This window comes from Ailuropoda melanoleuca, chromosome 3 (genome assembly GCF_002007445.2).
Source record: "Ailuropoda melanoleuca isolate Jingjing chromosome 3, ASM200744v2, whole genome shotgun sequence".
Classification (NCBI taxonomy): Eukaryota; Metazoa; Chordata; class Mammalia; order Carnivora; family Ursidae; genus Ailuropoda; species Ailuropoda melanoleuca.
In genome coordinates, this window is record NC_048220.1 from 22,151,928 (window position 1) to 22,172,647 (window position 20,720).

General features: G+C 52.0%; 1 long non-coding RNA gene across 1 annotated transcript; it reads left to right on the plus strand.

Moving 5' to 3' along the window:
* Window positions 1-676: 676 nt before the first annotated feature.
* LOC117801464 lies at window positions 677-4,265 on the plus strand. Its single transcript, XR_004624016.1, has 2 exons — window positions 677-913; window positions 4,099-4,265. It is a non-coding gene; the product is annotated as an uncharacterized LOC117801464 (long non-coding RNA).
* The last annotated feature ends 16,455 nt before the right edge of the window (window positions 4,266-20,720 follow it).

Genomic DNA, 20,720 nt, shown 5'->3' on the forward strand with positions numbered 1-20,720 from the left:
GCAGGACTATCTGAATCCTGGGCGTCTGCAGCAGAGGGCGAACAGCAGCCTCAGAGCGACCGGACTGACGGTGAGCCCCGGGACACCAATGCAGTCTCCTCTCCTTGCCTCATGGTAGAGATCCCACTCCTGAACGGTGGGAAAGATACGAGCGTCCCCAGGCGTTCTCCTCCACCTCCACCCCCACCCCCTGCCAGAGGATGGTCTCCTGTCCTTGCCTGGCCTCTAGGAGTTCTAGTCTTGGCCACCTTGTTTTCCAGGTTTCTCTAATGCCTCATCAGGAGAGTGGGTACAAGAGAATGAAATGAAGTGGCAAGGCAGAGAGGGGTAGCGAGGAGCCTTGCTGTGGATCAGATGCTGGGCTCCCCTTTAAGGTATAGCTGTGGCTCTGAAGTGTCTCTGAATCTGCTGGGCAGCTTGTGACATACGGGTCATTGGGCCCCATCTCAGGGTTTCTGATTCAGCAGATCTGTCCCGGGTCCGCGCATTTGCATTTCTAACAGTTCCCAGGTGGTGCAGATGCTTTGTTCTGAGGAAGGGAAACCTGGGTGATGTGTAAGGGGGAAATAAAGGAAGTTGATTGACGAAATAAACAGTCAGGGGTGAAGGCTGTGTGGGCAGGAGGGGGAAAGGGAGAGATTCCGGTACAGTTGTGGGGAGGAGTGAGAGAGGAAAATGCAAAGCGTTCCTTAAGAAATGCCAAGTCAGAGTTGAAATGTCTTTGCAACGACTTCTAACGGCTGGACTTTTTGTCTTTTTGAATGTTACACCCGCTTTACTCTGACCCTGGTGGAGATTTGGGCTAAATGGTTTGTCCTGACTTGCGATCCCTCCTGTGGGACGCCTCCTTCTCTGGGGACTGGTCTTTGGCTCATCTCCTTGGTGCTTCCCACTGGCTTGGCTCATGGAGCAGGTAAGTCTGTGATTTCTTCTTTGCATGTGTCTTTGTCCTGGCCAGGCCGCGAGCTTCTCCAGGGTGGAGAAGCATTTGCTGAATTGAGTTCCTTCTCTAATTGGGCCCTCAGTCTCCGAAGCCCAGCTCCACATAGGCACACCCCTGTCCACCCCCTCTTCACACTGGAGGGGAGCTCTGTGACTGGAAGAGGGCCTCACAGTGAGTGGGAAAGGCTTTGGTGTATGGCTGTTCCCAGGTGAGACATAGTGTCATGCAATTTCCATTGTATCAGACTCAGCTCTTTAGCCCGCTCTGCACAGCTTTTAAGGACATTTAAAAATAAGCCCTGAATTGGAATGAACTCATCAAGCAGCACTATCTGGTAATGAAATTGCTTCCTGTTAATTTGAGTTTACAAAATAAATGGCCCCTGACAGTCTGGCGTCGCCGTGATGGTGCCTACTGCTCGGGAATGGCTGGTAGTGGTACCTGGGAGGCATGGCCACCATCGGAGGGGCTTGGTGCTCGCAGGACCTCACTGGGGAGTCAGAACTTCCCCCTTCTTTCCCCCTTCACATTCTCCAAGCAGCCACGGAACTCTGCCTTGGCCTGGGGATGCAAACCGCAGCAGGGCCCACAGCTATCTTTATGCAGCTCTTAGTCTCCTGCAGCCTACAGAGCAGATAATTCACCACCACGTGGGGTCGGACGGAGCTATGGAGCGGACTGGGGGGGGGGGGGGGGGGGGGGGGGTGGGCCCAGAGCTGAGAAGCAAAGGACGAGTGGGGGGTGGTTGCATAAGCGGTAGAGAGAGGGGTCAGCTTGACCAAGGGTGAGCAGGGATTGAGAAACAGCTCAGGATGGAAAGCTCAGGGTAGAGAATTCCCAGAGGTAAGGGCTAAGAGCCAGTGGGTAGAGTCGCATAAAATGCTCCCCCCACCTTTGCAGCCTTCATTTTATTTTATTTTTTTGGGAGAGAGAGAGAGAGAGAGAATTTTAAGCAGGCTCCACACCCAGGGCAGAGCCTGATGGAAGACTCGATCTCACAACCCTGAGCTGAAATCAGGAGTTGCACGCTTAACCACCTGAGCCAGACAGGTGCCCCTATTTTATTTTATTTCTTTAAGTAGGCTCCCTGCCCCGCGTGAACGCAGGACGCTGCGATCAGGCCTGAGCTGAGCTCAAGAGTCAGACCCTTCACTGAGCCTCCAGGTACCCTGTGTGCCCTTTATTTTATAGAGGGGCTTGGGGCCATTTGAAATTGAAGATGATAAACACCATCAGAGTTGGGGGCGTGGTGAGCAAGGTCACATTATAGGAAAGGCTGCGGGGACCCCTGGGAGAATTTATCAACCATGCTGGACTCCAGGTTGGTGAGACAGGAGGATGGAGGGAGGCCTCCTCACCTCGCCCCCTGCACCTGGGTGTGTGGGAATGGCTGGCTCCCAGATCTGCAGTGCCTTGGCCCTGGGGACGTTTGCTGGGCCTGGCTGCTGCCTGAGTGTGGCATGCTTGAACAGGCACAACAAAGGGACACATAGTGCAGTAGGGGTCTCACATCTGTGGGGGCCGCCTGTGCTCAGGACCTGTACTGATGGCTGGCACCGCCTGCAGGACGCAGCAGGTAGGTCGCCCATGCTAGCGGCGGGAGGTTCTAGCCCAGAGCATTACTGGGATTTGGAACCCTTGTTGCTTTCATAAGAAAGGGCTCTGGCTTTTCTCCCAAGGATGTTGATAAACCCTGGTAAAATTTTAAGCAGGGACATGGCTGGGTCTGATTTTCATTGTAGAGAGAGCCTGCTGTTTGTGTGGAGGGAAGGGAGGGCAGGCTGGCAGCAGAGAGGCTGGTGTGAAGCTGTGGCCATCTGTGGGCCCGGAGTAGGGGCCTGCCGCCCTGGGAGATGGGGGTCCTGGGCTAGGTCGTGGGCTGTGAAGGAAGGTGGTCAGAGATTATGCCCAGGTTTCTGTGGTTAAGTGGGGGATCACATGTGTTCTGAGTAGAATCAGAGGGAATCTGCTTTTAGGAAAAACAGTTTCATGTGTTAAGAAAAGCGTGGCAGTGCACCTGGCTGGCTCAGTCTACGTAGGGCGTGAGACTCTTGGTCTCGGGGTTGTGAGTTCGAGTCCCATGTTCTATGTAGAGATTACTTTAAAAAAGTATAATCTTTTTTTTTTATTTTAAAGATTTTATTTATTTGACAGAGATAGAGACAGCCAGCGAGAGAGGGACCACAAGCAGGGGGAGTGGGAGAGGAAGAAGCAGGCTCCCAGCAGAGGAGCCTGACGTGGGGCTCGATCCCAGAATGCTGGGATCACGCCCTGGGCCAAAGGCAGACGCTTAACGACTGAGCCACCCAGACGTCCCTAAAAAAGTAAAATCTTAAGAAAAAAAGATTGGCACACATTCAGAGTGGGAATCCTGTGAGCCGAAGCAGAGTAATCTGGGGAGTGTCTTTTCTCTACAGCCCCACATCCTGTAACTCCTGGTCCTTAGAACAGGGGGAGTTGAGGGTGATGGGGCTAAGGATAGGGTTGCAGGCTGGTTTGCAGGAGGGACTTTGGTGAGGAGGCTGGTGACTTGGTGCGACCGTGGAGCCAGGTGGGGCTCCAGCCCCTGTGGTCTCTGGGAACACTTGCTTGGAGATACGTTGGCCATTTTTTGTCCTTGTTCAACCAGGCTCCCTCATTCCTAACATCCAGCTGTAAAATGGGTTTGGCTGAGGGATGTTTGGAAATGCCGGCCCCACGCCTAGTTGCAGTGACCAAGCTCATTGCCTGGCTCCCTGACAAACGAGTGACCTCATCTTTTTCTCTCAAGCTAGTGGGCAAGAGGAACATACCTGTGCTGGCTTGCCAGGAAAGCAGTCAGGAGTGGTGGCGTCAGAGCACAGGGCTGCCGTTCCTAGTTCCAGGACACACGGACAGCCTTCTTCAGCCACGCGTCTGTGTCTCTCCTCCTTGGCCCTCTCTGTCTTTGTTCCTTTGTGGGCCTGTGTTTGCTGTTGGTGGCAGTTCTGTCCTGGTGAAAATGTAAATGGACGTCCGTCCTTACGTTTCACATTGGGCTCTTGGGGAACAGGGAGGCAGGGTAGTAAGGGTCTTCTGTGGAGGCTCTGGTGATGCTCCCTTTGTGCTGTTTTGGGGCTTTTCCTTCTTAATTCATAGGCCAATTGGGTGGTGATTAAATGTTCTTTTCTTTTAAGCCCTATTTGTGGGAAAGTAGCCCAGTTCCCAGCTTCACCAAACACCGGGACTACATGAACGCCAGTCGGTGCCCTTCCTGCAGCCCGGAGGCCGCTTACGTTAGGGATGCCTGCCTCCACCCTGGACGTCTGACGGGCCAAGGGCGAAGCTGTGCCCCCTAAACAAGGTGAGTGGCCCGTCTGGCTGTCTTCCTGTCCAGCACCGTGTCCCAGGGACGGGGGGTGTATCCGCTTTTCTGGGGCTGTAACAGGGCACCGCATGGCCGGGGACTTAAACCATGGAGCTGATCACCCGTCAGCTCAGGAGGCCTGCAGTCTGAAGTCCAGGCGTTCTCATGGTTGGTTCCCCCGAGGGCTGTGAGGGAGAGGGGCCCTCTCCTGGCTTCTGCGAGCCACAGCTGTTCCTTACCTTCCGGATGGGATTCTCCGTGTCTTCACATCACCTTCCCTTCGTGTATGTCTGTCTCTGTGTCTGAATGTCCCTTTTTATAAGGACACCAGTTATACTGGATTGGGGCCCATCCTAATGACTTCATTTTACCTTGAGAAAACAGACCCTTTTGGCCACTAAGGTCTCCTTCTGAGGTGTTGGGGGTTAGGACTTCAACATACATTTTTTTTTTCCCCGTTAAAGACTTACTTATATATTTTAGAGAGCACGAGTGGGAGGGGCAGAGAGACTCTCAAGCCGACTCCATGCTGAGTGCAGAGCCCTATGCAGGGCTCGACCTCACAACCCTGAGATCATGACCTGAGCCGAAACCAAGAGTCGGACTCTGAACCACCTGAAACCCCTCCCCTCACCCCGCGCCGCCCCTACACATACTGCTTTTGATGGGGTCACAACTCAACCCATAAGAGGCCCCTTTTGTCCGGGGCACACCTGCTCAGAGATGGGGTGGAAGGTTTCTGGGATTGTCATTGCGAGCAGGCCCAGGGGATGGTCTGTTGGAAATGGCTTCTGGGCTTAAGCAAAGAGAGCAAGAAACTTTGTTGAGAATTCTGGGTATGCAGGTTCCACCTTCCCAGACTTACTTTTCTGTATCTGTCCTGCCTTCACGCTGCCCACTTACTGTATGGGCAGCTGAGTGAGGAGGCACAGAAGCAGAGCTGATGGCATGGCTGGTTTCCTGGTGTCGCTGCTGTGGGTGGCCCAGGGAGATTCCAGAGAACCAGGTAGAACCATGTATGCAAATCCCACCCAAATGTGCAAGAGTTAGGCTGATTGGGGTTCTGGAAGGATGGGAGGGGCCTCATCTGCTACTCTAGGTTTGAGTCAACCGAAGTATAAACTTCAGAGGTCAGGGGCTGGTGATGCCGTTTGACCTGTGCTCCAGAACCACGGTGGCCAACCATGAGCCCTGGGTGGCATGTCCTCTGCTCCTCTTTGCGCCAGTTTTTCTGCATGTTTTTCTTGGAGCCACAGAGTTAGGACCAGGACACCAACTCCAAATGTAGCCTTGGCTTCACATGTGTGGGACAAAATGGCAATAACTGAATTTGCAGTGTAGATCTCGCCGCATCTAACATTTATGAGTGGCAGTAAAAGGGAAGTTTGGAAATGTATCTGATTCCCAACCACCAGCAATCATTTTACACGTGCAAACATCTGTTGAAAGATCTTAGCAGAGAGTAGGGTAATTGGCTCCCTTTGTCCTCAGACCCATCAGTTAGGCCCTATCAACTTTATCGTAAATTCTCAGGGATTTATTAGTAAACAACATTTGGGGAGCCCGATGCAGCCATGCTGCAGCCGGGGAGCCTGAAGCGTCAGAGCTCGGGCCTGGCGGTGCGCCTGGGGCAGCCACAGGCTTGACAGTCTCCGGCCACTGTGTGAGGAGGCCCCGAGCAGGAGGGAGGGGAGAGCAGCTGGAAGGTGCAGCTCCCTGGGAAGGAGGCAGTGAGGGCTTCTTACTGCTTGATGGGCCCTGGGCTCTGGTGCTCCGGAGAGGGGTGCAGAGATGTTTGGTGCACCCCAGAGGCTGAGGAAAGAGGTGGAAGGATTTGGACCTGGACAGGCCTGGCCCAGTCCCGGCTGTTCCACCCATAAGCTGGGTGACTGTGGGCCCGGCCCTGAGGTTTTCTGTGCCTCTGTTTGTTCCTCTGTTCCGTGGAGATGATAATAACTAATCCTCTATGCTGGGGGGAGTATGAGGATTAACCAGAACTCGTGTGAGGGCCCAGCACCGTTCTGGCACCCAGAGAGGCCCCACGAGTCGTCCGTTCCTACCAGGGATGGGAAGGGAGAGAGCAGAAGTCAACCACGGGGAGCAGGTGGCTGCCCACCAGCCCTCCAGGCTCGGGGCAGAAAGAGCTGCTTCAGCCGTGCTTCCCTTGGGCTTCCTTCCTTATGGCAGGTGTGGCCTGCACAGGAGAGGGCAAGTTGCTGATGACGTGCTGCCCTCGGGGCTGGGAGAGAGTGCGGTGTCCCTCGATGGCATGGCTCCTCTCAGGGCTGTCATGGACCCCCGGCCCCTGGGCCATCCCCTTCATCCACCTCTGGGTCCACATGCTCAAGTGCTGGCGGGCCAGAGATGCTAAGCAAGACCAGTGTGGCTGTGCTCGGGTGAAGAGGCCCCATCACGGGATGGTCTTCGATGCCCTTTGCTCATAGGTGAGGTTTTTCTGGCGGAGCTTCCTCTGTTCATGTGCTGGGGCACGTGCAGGACCCAGAGATATTGGGGATCCGGCTGGTGTGCAGCCTGCGCTCCAGGGTTCAACCTGGTCTGGGGGAGAGGGCCTCCCTGGCGTGGGGCCTCTCCTTTGCGTCCATTGGCCTTGGCACAGCTCCTCTGGCTGACCCGTCTCGAAGAGCGGAAAGTGGAGCAATTCCTTTGGGGAGCGCATATCCCAAGCCAGCTGTTTTCGGTCTGGTCCAGAGACAGGCTCGGCTTTCCTCCTCTTCCCTGGAAGTTCCCATCTGGTCTCCCTGGGGAGGTTGATGAGGCATCCCTGACTCCAGTCTACCCCAGAGCACCCCTAGGTAATGGGCTTCTGGCAACAAATGCATGACTGGTTGTGGAGCTCAGACAGCCTTGAGCCCAAGGGCCCGTTCCTCCGTGACCCAGCCCTGGAGCCCCTAATTAGCTTCTCTGAACTCTGCTTCCTGATTTGTGAAATCGGGGTAACTGTAGAATCTGCCTTTGAAGAGGAAACAGGGTGGTGTGTGTGGAGGGCTTAGCCCTGCACCTGGCACCTAGCAAGCCCTCGGTAAATGTTAACTCTTCTGATCCGTCGGGTGAAATGAGCCCTATTGGCATTTCAGCGTGAGATAAACCCATCCCGGCTCTGTGCTGTAAGAAGATAATTTTGGTGAGGCATGAGTAATACCGTGCCATTAGACGGGGACTGGCACCTGCCTCTAGCACCTGTGTGACCTTGGGCGTGTTCCTTACCCTCTCTGGGGCTCCTCTCTTGCCCACAGAATGGGCATAAGAAGTTGCCTCCCTGCTAGGATCATCGTGCAGATTGAATATAAATGTCTGGCTTAGTGAACGGAAGTTTTATGGTTATTAATAGGATTATTCACACTCCAGGGAACACATTTTTTCTGAGCCTTGCTCTTCCACCTTACACCCTCAGGGCCCGGTGCCTGAGGCAGGGCGAGTGAGGAGAAAATTCCTGCCTGTGTGGGGACGAGCTGAGGCCAAAAATTTGCCACTCATTGCCTGGAGATGAGCATATCTCCGTATTTCTCATCCTACCACTAAACTTGGCTCTCAGGGAACAGAACTGTGGCAGGTCTGGAAGGGAAAAGACACTTTTTTTCTTTTTTTTTTTGCCAGAAGTGGGAAATGGGTGGCTGGTGAGGCTAGCCTGGGACCTTGGGCCAAATTGCCCCTTGGATTCCTCGGTGCCCTCCCTGGCAGCTGGGTCTCTTACCTCACCATGCCCCACCCTGCTTGTGACCCTCTCGATGCATGGCACACTCTGGGGAGGGCATGAGAACTTTGTTCTCCATGAGCAAGAAGGCTTATGGGATCTTCCCAAAGGCCCTGCTTCACTGTCCCAGGTCCTGGCCCTGCCCCCCTCCCACCAGAATCACTCTGAGCCTCTCCTTGCTTTGGGTCAGACCGTCTTCAGGGTTTTTTGTGTACTTTGAATCAAACACTCCCTCCTTTTTTTTTTTTTTTTCCCTTAATTCCAGTGTAGTTACTATACAGTATTGCATTAGTTACATGTGTGCAATATAGCGGTTCAACGGTTGGGTGTATTATGCAGGGCTCGTCAAGGTAAGCAAACACTCCCTTTTTGCCGGGGAGATCTGGGTCTGGCCTCCTCTCCAGCCTCCTCCCCTCTCACTTCCTCCCTCCTGCCCGGGACTCCAGCCTCACCAGCTCTCCTTGCATTTCTGGATGCCAGTCTCGCTTGGTTTTGCATCTGGGGCTTTGCATTGGAGTTTCTGCTGCCTGGAACGCTGCTTCTCGGGGGCTCCCATGGCTTCATGGCTCCCTTGCTCACTCCCTTCTGGTCTCTGTCCCTCCTGAGAAAAGCTGCCCTTGGTTTCCCTATGGAAAAAAGTCTTCTGCCAATGGCTCTTCCCCATCGCCCTGTTTTCGTTTCCTTCATAGATCTTATCACAAGAGGTGCAGAGTGAGGGGGTTGAGAGAGAGGGCTTAGAACCAGACACAGCTGTGCTGTTGTTCTTGATCCCCCATTTACTAGCGGGGTGACCTTGGAAGAGTTGGTTAACCCCCTGTGCGTCCTTTGTAAAATGGAGGTAATAATAGAACTTTCCTCATAGGATTAGATGACTTAATCAGTTTAAAATACAGAGAACAGTGCCGGCCATAGATGATTATTATTTTTTAAAATTTTTATTTGTCAGAGAGACAGGGTGCAAGCAGGCAGAGCAGCAGGCAGAGGGAGAAGCAGGCTCCCCATGGAGCAAAGAGCCCGATGCAGGACTCAATCCCAGGGCCCTGGGATCAGGACATGAACAGGTGCTTAACTGTCTGAACCACCCCGGCATCTCGCCATAGACGATTATTATCATAGTCTGTCCCTACCTTGTTTGTTGGGGTCGTAAGGCCCTAGACTATAAACTCCAGGAGGGCAGGAACCATGTGTCACCCCATCATGACTGCACACCAGTGCCTGTGACACGCCCAGGGTGTCAGGGGTGGTCAGGAAGTGCATGTTAAATAAACCAGCGGTACCCCAGCCATCGCAGTGGATGGCAGAGCTGGGCCCTCAGGTGAGAGAGAGCCATTCCAGGGCCTCACCTTTGTTCTCGCCACATGGACATTCCTAGGTAAAAATTATTCAAGTTTTTAAAAAAATTAAAGAAAAATTTTATTTAAAAAAAAAAAAAAAAAAANTTTTTTTAAAAAAAAAAAAAAAAAAAAAGGAAGTGCACCTGGGTGGCTCAGTCAGTTAAGCATTTTGCCTTTGGCTCAGGTCATGATTCCAGGGTCCTGGGATTGAGTCCCGTATCTGACTCCCTGCTTTTAGGAGCCTACTTTCTCTTTCCTCCCTGCTTGTGCTCTCTCTCGCTTGCTGTGCCTGTCTCTGTCTCTGCCTGTCTGTCTGTCTGTCTCTCTCTCTCTCTCCCCCTCCCTCTCCCTCCCTCTCCCCCCCTTAATCTCTCTCTCTCAAATAAATAAAATCTTTAAAAGAAAGAGAATAAAATATAAAAATATAAAAAAGAATAAAAAATAAAAAGGATACAGGCTTGTCCTTCCCTTCCCTGTGGTCATTACAGAGGTTATCTTTCACGACAAGACGCCCGCAGTGGTGCTGGGACGGAGAGCATGGGCAGTCACTGGCCCCTCTGCCTTACTCTTGCCTCTTTGGTGCTCGGGTCCTGCAAGGTGACTGGGGAGGGGGTGCATGGTCAAAGAGGGAGGGGATGCTGGGGAGTGGTCCCATGTGCAGTTTGCCTCTGTGACATGTCCCCAGAGCGTGTGCACTCCATGTGGGGGGAACACTGGCAGAAGTGGACACCTGCTCCCTGAGCAGAAGGTGGGACGGTGGCTGGGCCTATGCGGCTGCCTCATCTTGGATAGTTCACAAACCCTCTGAGAGCCTTCGTCTCGTGTGTAAAATGGACACAGGGATTCTGTTGTCTTTCGCTCTCCCCCAACTGCACTGCTGGGCCTGTGGTGGCACTGGGTCTTGTGGTACCACAGTTCGGGAACAGTCTCGGGGGGCGGTGAGCTGGAATCTCCCTCCTAGAGACCCCTCCATCCCGCATCAGGGGCACCCCCAAAGCTCCCACACAGGTTTGGAAGCAGAGCACACTCTCCCCTCCTCATCTGGGAGGGTACCCCTTTCTAAGGATTCCCTCTTTGTAACGTCGCTGGCCTCCCCTCTCTGGGCAGGAGGGGTGTCAGGACACACAGGTGAAAGGCCTGCTTGGCCACGTCCCAGGAAGTGGGCAGAGCTGTTCTGCTCGGGGTCAGCCCAGACTCCCCAACAGGCAAGTTCCATCTCCCAGCATGTACTCCACCTCCCAGGAGATGGGGCTGCTCTTCCGGGGGCTTGAGCTGCCCTGGCCCTGCCGGGGTGCCTTTGACAGAGTACAAAGAGTAGGAGCCTCTCTCAGACCCCGCAGCGTTTACACAGCACTGGCCTTCAACTGGGCTGTGCTCCTGCCTTCCTGAGCTGGAAGCCTGGTGGCGGCGTGTTGGAGCTGGCTCTGGGGGGGTTGAGTGGAGTGAAGCTCAGCCTTTTACCCTTGCCCATCCCCCACTTACTCGGAACCAAGTGTCCACGAGACTCTGATGCTGCTAGCCCATCTCTGAGTCTCCCCGTTACTAATGGGGCTGCGGCCTCATTTGTCTGATTTATGTCCAATATTCTCCTGGTTTATACCTTTTCTCAGCAGTTTAATAGTGATCTATAAACCCGTCTCCCAGGACTTAGATTTGGAAGGTCTGCGTCTCTGGGGACTGTTTTGATTTTACAAATTCTGTACACTTAAGGGGGGGGGTTGTTGAACTCTGCTCTGGGTGGCTCATAGTCACACTCGTTCCCTTGACTCTCCACTCATTAGGAGCCAGTCCCCAGCATGGTTTCCCCAAATACTTTGTGACTGCCCCGCATGTCTGTGAGCAGGTCGAGTCAGGGACCATGGTGGTATCTGGGTCCTGTTCTTTCCTTTTGTTTAAGGCCCATCTTTGGGGCCCTGGTGGGGCCTTAGACCCAGTTGACTCTGGCCAGGCCCTCCTGGTCCTGAAGGCACTCTCCTCTCTCTGAAGCCACTTTTCTGAGTACCTGTGGTTTGCGTGTGTGGCCTTGAGCTTGTCCAGAGGTGAAGAGAAGGCACCGGTTCCTTTTCCATGTTTCTTCCGCTGTGGGCAGTGCAGCCCAACTGCTGATGGCCCCCCGCCCTGTGGAACTGTGGGAGAGGGGCCTTCAGCTTTGATTCATCGCCCTCTTCGCCCTTGCACTCAGTTTAAATGCTTGGGGACGGAGCGGGTCACATCACCAGGCCTCTTCTCTGGGTCAAGCTGTTGAGCTTGCGGTCCCAAGCCCCACCAGGCTGAGCCTGACACTTCTCCCCATGCATATAGCTTCCCTTGGGGAGCGTTCTGGGTGGTAGTTTTCTCCCAGGGGTGTTGAGGGTCTTGCACGATGGGAGCTGTGTGTGGGGTCGGGGCAGACAGGGGCATGTGGAACTGCACACGGGTAAGAAGGCGGTTCCAGTTGTGGTGACCCCACATCTCGGAGACAGGAGCCTGTTGCTTCTTGTCCTGTGGTGTTGCTGACGTTCCGCAGAAGGGCCTTGAGGGTGTGCCTGGGGTCACGCTGCGGTGTCTCTCTCCTAGTATAGAGACAAGCGGCCCTGAGCCATCCATATTTTCTCACTCAAGGGAGCAATAAATGAAGGGGTGGTGTTCAGGGTCCGTTTGCGGTGGGGGGTCCAGGATCAGTTTGTGGCCACAGGGGGCTGACATTTGGGCTGTCCTGTGGAGACGATATACTTCCTTTGAGAAAAGATGCTGGGCCCGTGGCAGTGGAACCCTGATCTTGTCCTTACTCATGACTCATTTATACAATAATGACTCACTGGAGGTGTGGTGACACGCAAAATAAACTCTGTGGTCCCTGCCCCCATGGAGCTTAGATTCCACTGGGGCCAGACATTCCATAAGCACATGTGTGAGGGCGTTCTCCCAAACTGTGATGAGTGCTGTGAGGAAAATGTGCGTGGAAGGGAAGATGTCCTCCCGTGGGGATGCGTGGACACCTGAAGGAAACCATCCAGACAGGTGCGGTGGGCACGGAGAGTACAGGCCCTGCGATGGGAGGCATCTAGGAGGGTTCAAGGGACTGAATGAAGGCTGGTGGCTGGAGCGCACAGAGCAGGGGCCATGGTGGGAGGTGGGGCGGGGAGCAGGCTGCAGCCAGACCACGCAGAGCCTTCACGGGAGAGGAAATGTGGCCTTCATCGTAGGAGCAAAGGGTATGTATGTATGTATGTATGTATGTATGTATGTATGTATGTATTTAGGGGAGAGCGTGTGCATGAGTGCATCACACTGGGGGAGGGGCAGAGGGAAAGAATCTCAAGCAGACTCCCTGCTGAGCACAGAGCCAGATGCGGGGCTCCATCCCATGACCTATGAGATCAGGACCTGAGCCGAATCCAAGAGTTGGACGCTTAGCCGACTGAGCCAGCCAGGTGCCCAGTGTTAAAGGTTTTAAGCAGAGTGACGTACCTGTTACCTGGCTCCTGATGGAGAATGGAGTGCCCAGGAGCCAGAATGGAAGGAAGCAAAGCAGCTGGGAGGTGACTGCAGGTGTCCAGGTTGGAGAATGGTGGCGTGGGCCACCGTGGTGGAGGTGGGTGTGCAGAGACGTGCACTTAATTGAGAGGCATTTACGAAGTAGGACCGCCTGGACTCGGTGAGGGGGTGGGCATGTGCTACTGGGAAAGGGGAGGTGTGACCCCCAGGGTTCTGGCTTGCTCAGTGGGATGGGACAGCTGGATGGATATAGGTGCCACTCCTTTATGTAAAGAACATTGGGTTTCCTGGAGAAAATCAGCCCAGATTTGGATGGTTGAGTTTTAAATGTCTATGACTTTGCACTGTTGAAATGTCTGAGTGGAATTGTCAAGGTGGAGGTTGGCTATTTTAGTCTGGCTCTTGGAGTAGAGAGCTGGCTGGACACAGAAACTTGGGAGTCATGTGGTCATAGAATCTACAAGGAGGTGGCCTAAGGGGAGTGTCTAAGTGAGGAGGGATCCACCAGCTAAGTGGGGTGCCTAGTGTCCTCCTTCCTTCCTGTCTGTCCATCCCAGGCTGTGCAGGGTTGCTCACCTTGGGGTTCTGGAATCTATACCTGTAGATACTGAGCTCTAGACATGTAGGGGTTTTCCGGGCATCAGGAGATAGTTGTCTCAATGTGGGGGCTGTGGCTGAAGGCGGCCAGTGGTCTTACCTCCCTCCCTCAGCCACTGTGGCCAGCTTGATAACTAGACATACATGGCTCGTTAACTAGACATTCTCAGAGCCCATCTCACGTTGGAGCTGGCTCTCTGCCCCTTCCAGGAGCCTTTTAGCATAAACACCCCTGGACTGTGAAGGTCAGAGATGACGACCGACAGAGTGTGGGGTTCTCTGGCAGTTGGGCTGTTCCAGTGCGGGCCATCCAAGCCTTACCGTGAGCAGGTAACTTGATGGCTTTCTCTGGGGAGGAGGGAGGACGAAGCAGTTTGCTCATGCAGTGTGACGGTGGTAACTCCCACTCATCATTTTAGGTGGGCTGTGGAAATGATGGGCATCTGGAAATGATGCCCAGTGTTTCTGCCTATGGGGAAAATCGTTAGTGTTTAGAAGAATAAATTTCTTGGCTGGGCAAAACATATCCTTTCTCCTTTTCTTTATTCATTGTTATGAATTGCAATCAAAGACAGTTTAATGGTGAAATTGCTATAAAATGGTGGAGAAAACATTTCTTTGGGTATTAGTTTTGTTTTAGGAAATTACAAAGTAGTGATTTAACTCACTACCTTCAAGATTATTTCTGCCTCTCAGTGGGGTCATATAATCAGCAAGATCTACTACTGCCTTCATTTTCTAGAGAACACAGATAAATAACCCCCCATTATGCTCTTGAGCAAACTAAATCACCTGGGATTTTGATACCTCCCATCCAGAGTCAAGGCGATGTCACTTGGAGTGCATGGGTGGGGAGGGGATGATGGTACATCAGTAGCGTTGTAGCAAAGGGCACGGAGAGTTACAGACGGAAGCTGGGACCCCCCCGGAGAATCACTCCAGGAGGGGCTTCACCTGTTCACATGTGTGCGGAGGTTTCCTAGTGGCTCTGGGGGGTTCCACAGAAGCAGGAGGAGGCTGAGACTAAGTGGGGGACTGCCAGCACACTGGTGGCACAGGCTCTCAGCTCACAGTAAGCTTCCCATCTGCTTCTTTAATAAACATTTTTCTGAGTCCCTACTATGTGCTGGCCAACTTGCTTCTCGGGCAGTGTTGTGGTGACAGGTTCCATATGCCCTTCAGGGAGCCCAGAGCATGGAGGGGCACTGGAACCACGAGTACCAATGGGAGGATTGTTCACAGGATGAAATGCACGTGGAGAGATCATTCTGCCTGAGGCTGTCAGAGAAGGTTTCCTTGAGCTGAGGTCTGGCCGAGCCTTGAAGGCTGTAAGTACTCTTCCCAGCAGAGAAGGGAAGAGGAGGAAGAATAGAGCAAGCAGAAGGGGCAGCAGAGACAGAGGCCAGTGGGGTGAAGTCCTGTGTTGAACGTAGTTTACAGGCTGGGCTTTACAGGGCTCCTCTTTCTGGGAGACAGGGATGGGAGGAAGGTGGGGCCAGACAGTGAGGGCTGTCTCTCATGGGCCTGCCTTGGGGGTGGAATGGCTCCGGGATCTTAAAGGTGACCTTTTGAGACCCCTCTCCTTAGCCTCATCTCCATGTCTAGAGGGGCTGCCTATGAGTAAGGGTGAGGGGGAAGGGGGCAGCAGAGTGGGCAGTGGGCACTCGGGGATCCAGTCTGCTGCTCACTTTTACTGATACCCTCTGTAACTTTGGATAAGTCACTCAGCCCCTTCAAACCTGTTTCTTTAGGTCTAGAATGAGACCGTCCTCCCTCCCCATAGGTTGCTGCGCTGTTTCTATAAAGTCAAGAGAGCCCAAGTCTGCAAGGACTGGGAAGTCTGTGTCCTGTGGATCAGCATCTCTGTATTTTCCCAGCCTTATCTGCTGGGCCTGGGGAAGAAGGACGATTCAGTCTGTGCTGTGATGAAGCTGGTAAATAGGGGGGCTGGCTGTACAGCATCCTGAAGCCCCATCTCTGAGAAGAGCTTACATAGCCCTGAACTCGCAAGAAGATGGAGAAAACTCCATGTCACAGTAGCCCTTCCTGCATGTAGTTGGGAGGAATTACCTTGAGGGGCTTTTCAGAAGTGGGGACAGCCTTCCAAGGGGCCCCGTTAAGTCACCACCCAGGGTGGCTAGCCTTTTTTGGGAGGAGGCCAGTCTGGCGGCGGCAGGTCCTGGGTTTGGCTGAGGAGGTGCTGGTTTGGAGCTGGACCTCGCTTGTTTGGGCAGTGCATGGGGTGTGAGTATCGTGCAGGGCTCTTTGTTTCCCTGTCCTTCCTGTCCCAGTGCTCAGTGGACTGCTTAGTACACACTTAGCAAATAAATATCCATTGATATTCGGGTGGCCTCATGTTTTAGTCTGGCCTAGAATGGTGGTCGTCGGGTCTAGAACCAGACTGTTCAGTAAGGTAGGTGCTTGCCATCTGTGGCTGTTGAGCATTTGAAAAGGCTAGTCTGAATCGAGATGTCCCGTAAATATAAAATACATACTGGATTTTGAAGACTTTATACAAGAAGTATAAACTATTTTATTAATAATTTTTATTCTGAGTACATGGTGAAATGATAGTATTTTAGATATATATTGGGTTAAATAAAATATATTAAAATTTCACCTTTTTTGTTTTTTGTTTTTTGAAAGACTTTTATTTATTTGAGAGAGAGCACTGGTGGGGTGGGGGATGGGAAGAGGGAGAAGCAGACTCTCTGCTAAGCAGGGAGCCGAACGTGGACCTCGATCCCAGGACCCTGGGATCATGACCTGAGCCAAAGGCAGACACTTTACTGACTGAGCCACCCAGGCACCCCAATTTTACCTTTTTAAAAAAGATTGTATTTATTTTCAAGAATCTCTCCACTCAACATGGGGCTCGAACTTAAAACCCCGAGATCAAGAGTTGCACTTTCCACTGACTAAGCCAGCCAGGTGCCCCTAGTTTCACCTTAAAAAATTTTTTTTTAAAAGATTTTATTTATTTATTCGACAGAGATAGAGACAGCCAGCGAGAGAGGGAACACAAGCAGGGGGAGTGGGAGAGGAAGAAGCAGGCTCCTAGTGGAGGAGCCTGATGTGGGGCTCGATCCCATAACGCCGGGATCACGCCCTGAGCCGAAGGCAGACGCCCAACCGCTGTGCCACTCAGACGCCCCCACCTTAAAAAAATTTTTAATGTGGCCACTAGAAAATTATAAGTAATGACTTGCTCTGTATTTCTATTGGACAGTGCTGGTGTAGAGGCAGAAGGAAGGAAGCTGTGTAGATGAGGGGCCCTTTGCAACTTTGAAGAGTCCTCCCTCCCGCCTGGTCTGGGCACTTGAGAGGCACCGCTCTGGGAAGTGGACACTCATGTCTTGGCAGCTCTGCATGGGATGTTGCTCCCCTAGACCTGCTGGGAAACTGGTCCTGGGCCGGGTTGTGATGGGACCGGCCAGGTGGTGCTGCCTGAGGATCCCAGACAGAGCACACATTCCTAGGCCCCCCTCTTCATTGGATCCCAGTGGACCAAGAGATCTTTATGGGTGGGGAGTAGCTCACACTCATATCTGTAGCCACAGGACCTGGCCTTAGATCCTGCATACGGTAGGCTGGTTGGATGGATAGACAGATGGGTGAATAGATACATGGCAGGATGGCTTCTTGAGGACACAATTGAACCAAGAGATTGAAAACATGGGTACTGGAGGAATGGATGGTTCGATGGAGCTCAGAGATGGGTAGACGAATATTTGGGTGGAAAAAATGGGTGAGTGAAGGGATGGATGAATACGCAGGAAGCTGCCTGGATGGTTGGGTGATTACATGAATAACGGAGTGCGTAAAAAAGTGATGAGGTGGAGGGAAAATTAGATGGTGGGTGGATGGAGGGTCAAGAAAGGATGAACGAAGGGACTCATCCCAACACAAGCACTGGCCAAGGCCTGTTGAGGACATCACCTCTGAGGGTCAGCGTGCAGTGTGTTTCTCTTCCCTTTGTCCTTGTGCTTTGCCCAGACATGTCTGAGATTCTCCGGACTTTCATTGCCTTCTCCCGAGAGTTGTCATTGCTTTGGCTATGCTAATCAAGTCTCTCCCTCATTAGAACTGTCAGCTCCCTGGTGGGCCACCTCGGTCATTTTTTGGGGGGCAGGCTGGGACATGCATATGGGGGGTGCAGATGGTGTATTTGTTACAGTGCATGTGGGGAATTTGTTAGGACAAGTCAATCATCTTTCTATACAGACCTCGTAGGACTTGGCTAATAGTTGAGGAACCAAGAGCGTGACAGAATGAGGGAAGAGAAAGTGTCTTAAAGAGATCTGAATCCATGGGAGAGGGGAGACAGGATAGAAAGAGATTTCTTCTTAGGACACGATTCCTGACCCAGGTGGGAGTGTGATAACTGCCCTCATACCTGCAGACGTGGACCTGCCAGGAGGTGCTTCCTTTGGGGAAGATGAATCTCAGAAGAAAATTTGACATTGTATCTTTAGATGTGAATCTTCTCTCAGAAGGTGGCAGGAGTGGGTCCGGGGTGGGAAGCTCTTTGTCTCTCTAATGACAGGGATCCAGAGGGGGTGGAGGGGAGAATGGACTCCTCCATCCTGGTCCTGCTGCCTCACTGCCCAGGGCAGTCAGGCTGGGAGAAACCTGGCAGGTCTGACCATTTCGAGGTTCTGGATTTTCTGCATCAGTAAAGGCCTTAATCATGGTGATCAGCAGTCACCTCTTACTATTAATTCAGTTACATGTCAAGCCGGTTTCCTGGAGAGGTTCCATTGCAAATGGTACAGAAGGATGACAGCCTTTCTGCTCCCTGCGGCCCGGGCAGCTGTCCGAAGTGCAGTGAGCAGCAGCACTTTCCTTAGCCAATGCACAAACCTTTCTTCTGATTTTCAGGATGCCAACCACCATATCCAATCCTCCAAACTCTGAATAGTGCATGGGTTTTTTTTTATTTCCTCCCTGTCTTTTCAGAAAAAAAACTGGACCTTCTTTCATGATGGCAACCTCTGTACAATGAAACATCTAAAGGAAATGCATGAGGCTCCAAAAGCCTTGATGAGGGTAATGAACAACTTTGCTGAAGGTCGTCTTACTAGGACCACAACCAGGAGTTACACAGCAAAAGTCTTCAGTGTTCTCTTGAGCTCATTGCTGTCCTTGTGGGTTCCATGTTTTAGCCACTGCTCAAATCAGCTTTCTCTTCAAAATGCCCAATCTTGGGACCAGTTTGCTTCTCCCACTTCTCCTTCTGGCTCTGGCCAAGACCTTTAAAACAACTCCCGGCTCCAAAATTTCTATTTTTCTTCCAGTAAGGACAAGTCCATTCTTAAGAAATGGTATGTATTTTCTTGTTCCTTCTCCTCCTCCTCTGGTCCCCCACCCAGATCAGTCCAATGAGGGGAGCTAGAACTTGGTGCCTCCAGGTTTCTTTGGCCAGGCTTGCTTGGGGGGACTTCAGCTGGGCTGTGCAGGCTGAGTGCCAGGGGCAGTCTTTGGAAAGGTGAAGGTGGGTAGAAAAGACCTCAGGGATGCTAAGGGTGGTATGTCCTCAGATGACCCATGCTATCCTGAGCTTTCTTCCTTTTCCTTTCCTTTTCAAAGGTTTTATTTATTTATGTGACACACAGAGAGAGAGAGAGAGAGAGAGAGAGAGAGAGAGAGAGAGATCACAAGCGGCAGGGAGAGGGAGAAGCAGGTTCCCCGCAGAGCAGAGAGCTGGACTGGGACTCAATCACAGGACTCTGGGATCATGACCTGAGCTGAAGGCATAATGCTTAACTGACTGAGCCACCCAGGCACCCCATCCTGAGGTTTCATCTTGAGAAATGTGCTGGTAAAATCATCCTTGGTTCTGAGTATCAGAAACCCTCTCAAACTAGTTATTGGCAGTAAATTATTATAAGGGCATTGAAGTTTCTTTTGGAATCCAAGGATAGGAAGGAAGCTGGGACTTAGGAAGAGCCTGAGAGTAGAACGTAGAAACTTGTTTGCTCCCCCACCAACCCTCCCCAATCTCCTCCTGTCTCTTTTTCTTTCTCCCCATCTCTCCCCATCTTCTTTCTCCCTATCTCTCCCTGTCTCTCCCTTTTACTCCTATCTCCTCCTTTTGTCACCCTCCCCCATTGGCCCTCTCCTTTTTTTTTTCTCCCCTGATTCTCTCCCCACCCCCACTTCCCCTTTCCTCTCCCCACTTCTTGTGCAGGCCAGTGTTTCCCATGTCTCTCGACATAAGAAGACGGCCATCCTGACCACTTGAGTTCTTACTTGGCACTCACTCCCGTCACACGAGGGAATGAGCATTCTGAGTCCCATACCTGCGGAAATTCTCACTGACCCAGCTTGGGTCAGGTAGTCTCCCAAGGTCCAGTCAACTGTGCTCAGGGAGGGAGCGCGGGCACGAGGCACAAGGATGGCTGCCAGGATCCACAGTTGAGCTGTGGGAAGACTAATTTTCAGGGAAAATGGGATGACTCTCGGGCCCCCGAGGTGTTTGCCATGGGATGTGCTTGTTGGGCAAATAGAAAGGACCCTTTACCCAAGTAGGGGAATGATGATGGCACTCGTATTGTTGTTCATATGGCTCTGATCAGCTATGTATGATTCTGTACTATTGCATTATTGTCTTGTTTTCCACGTTATTACTAACATTTTATGGACTTCAAAGGGTTTCATTACAGTTACTTAATAATTTTCTCATTGTGAGACATTGAACTTGTTTAAAAATTTTTTTTCAACATTACAAATAATGCAGCAATAGTCATCTTTATGTACAAGGCTCTTTCTGGGTTTTGGATTTTTTCTTTTTGGACTAGATTGCTAGAGGTGGAATTATAGGTTCAGGTTTTTGCTTGCAAATGAGAGAATATGGTGTTGATAGTTAAGCAGAAAGGAATCTTTACACAAGGTATTAAATATCTCTGGGGGTTGGAGTGGTGATGCAGAGAGCTAGGCTTGGATATGACAGCCAGGAACAATGCAGCCAGGATCCGTGCGCCATCCTTTTGTGAAACTTTCTAGTGAAACATTCCTGCCACCTCCTGATGCTTTGTTCTAATGTCTCCAATTTCTGAACTGCAGAAGCTCTCCCACAGATTGTGAAGGACGAACTGCCATCAACAACACACTACTGGGCAACTGAGCTCCTTGCACATGGCCATCCATTTTACCTCTCTCTCCTGAATCCAAGTTCCAATGACTGGGTCACATTAGTAGAACCTGGGACCCATATCCTCAGTCTAGTGATAAGTCTGATAAGTGGATTTTTGGGTTCCTGGTATAGGTAGGTAAGATTGATTTGAAATGACCAAAATATCATGTGATTATTAAAAAGATGTCAAACAGCTG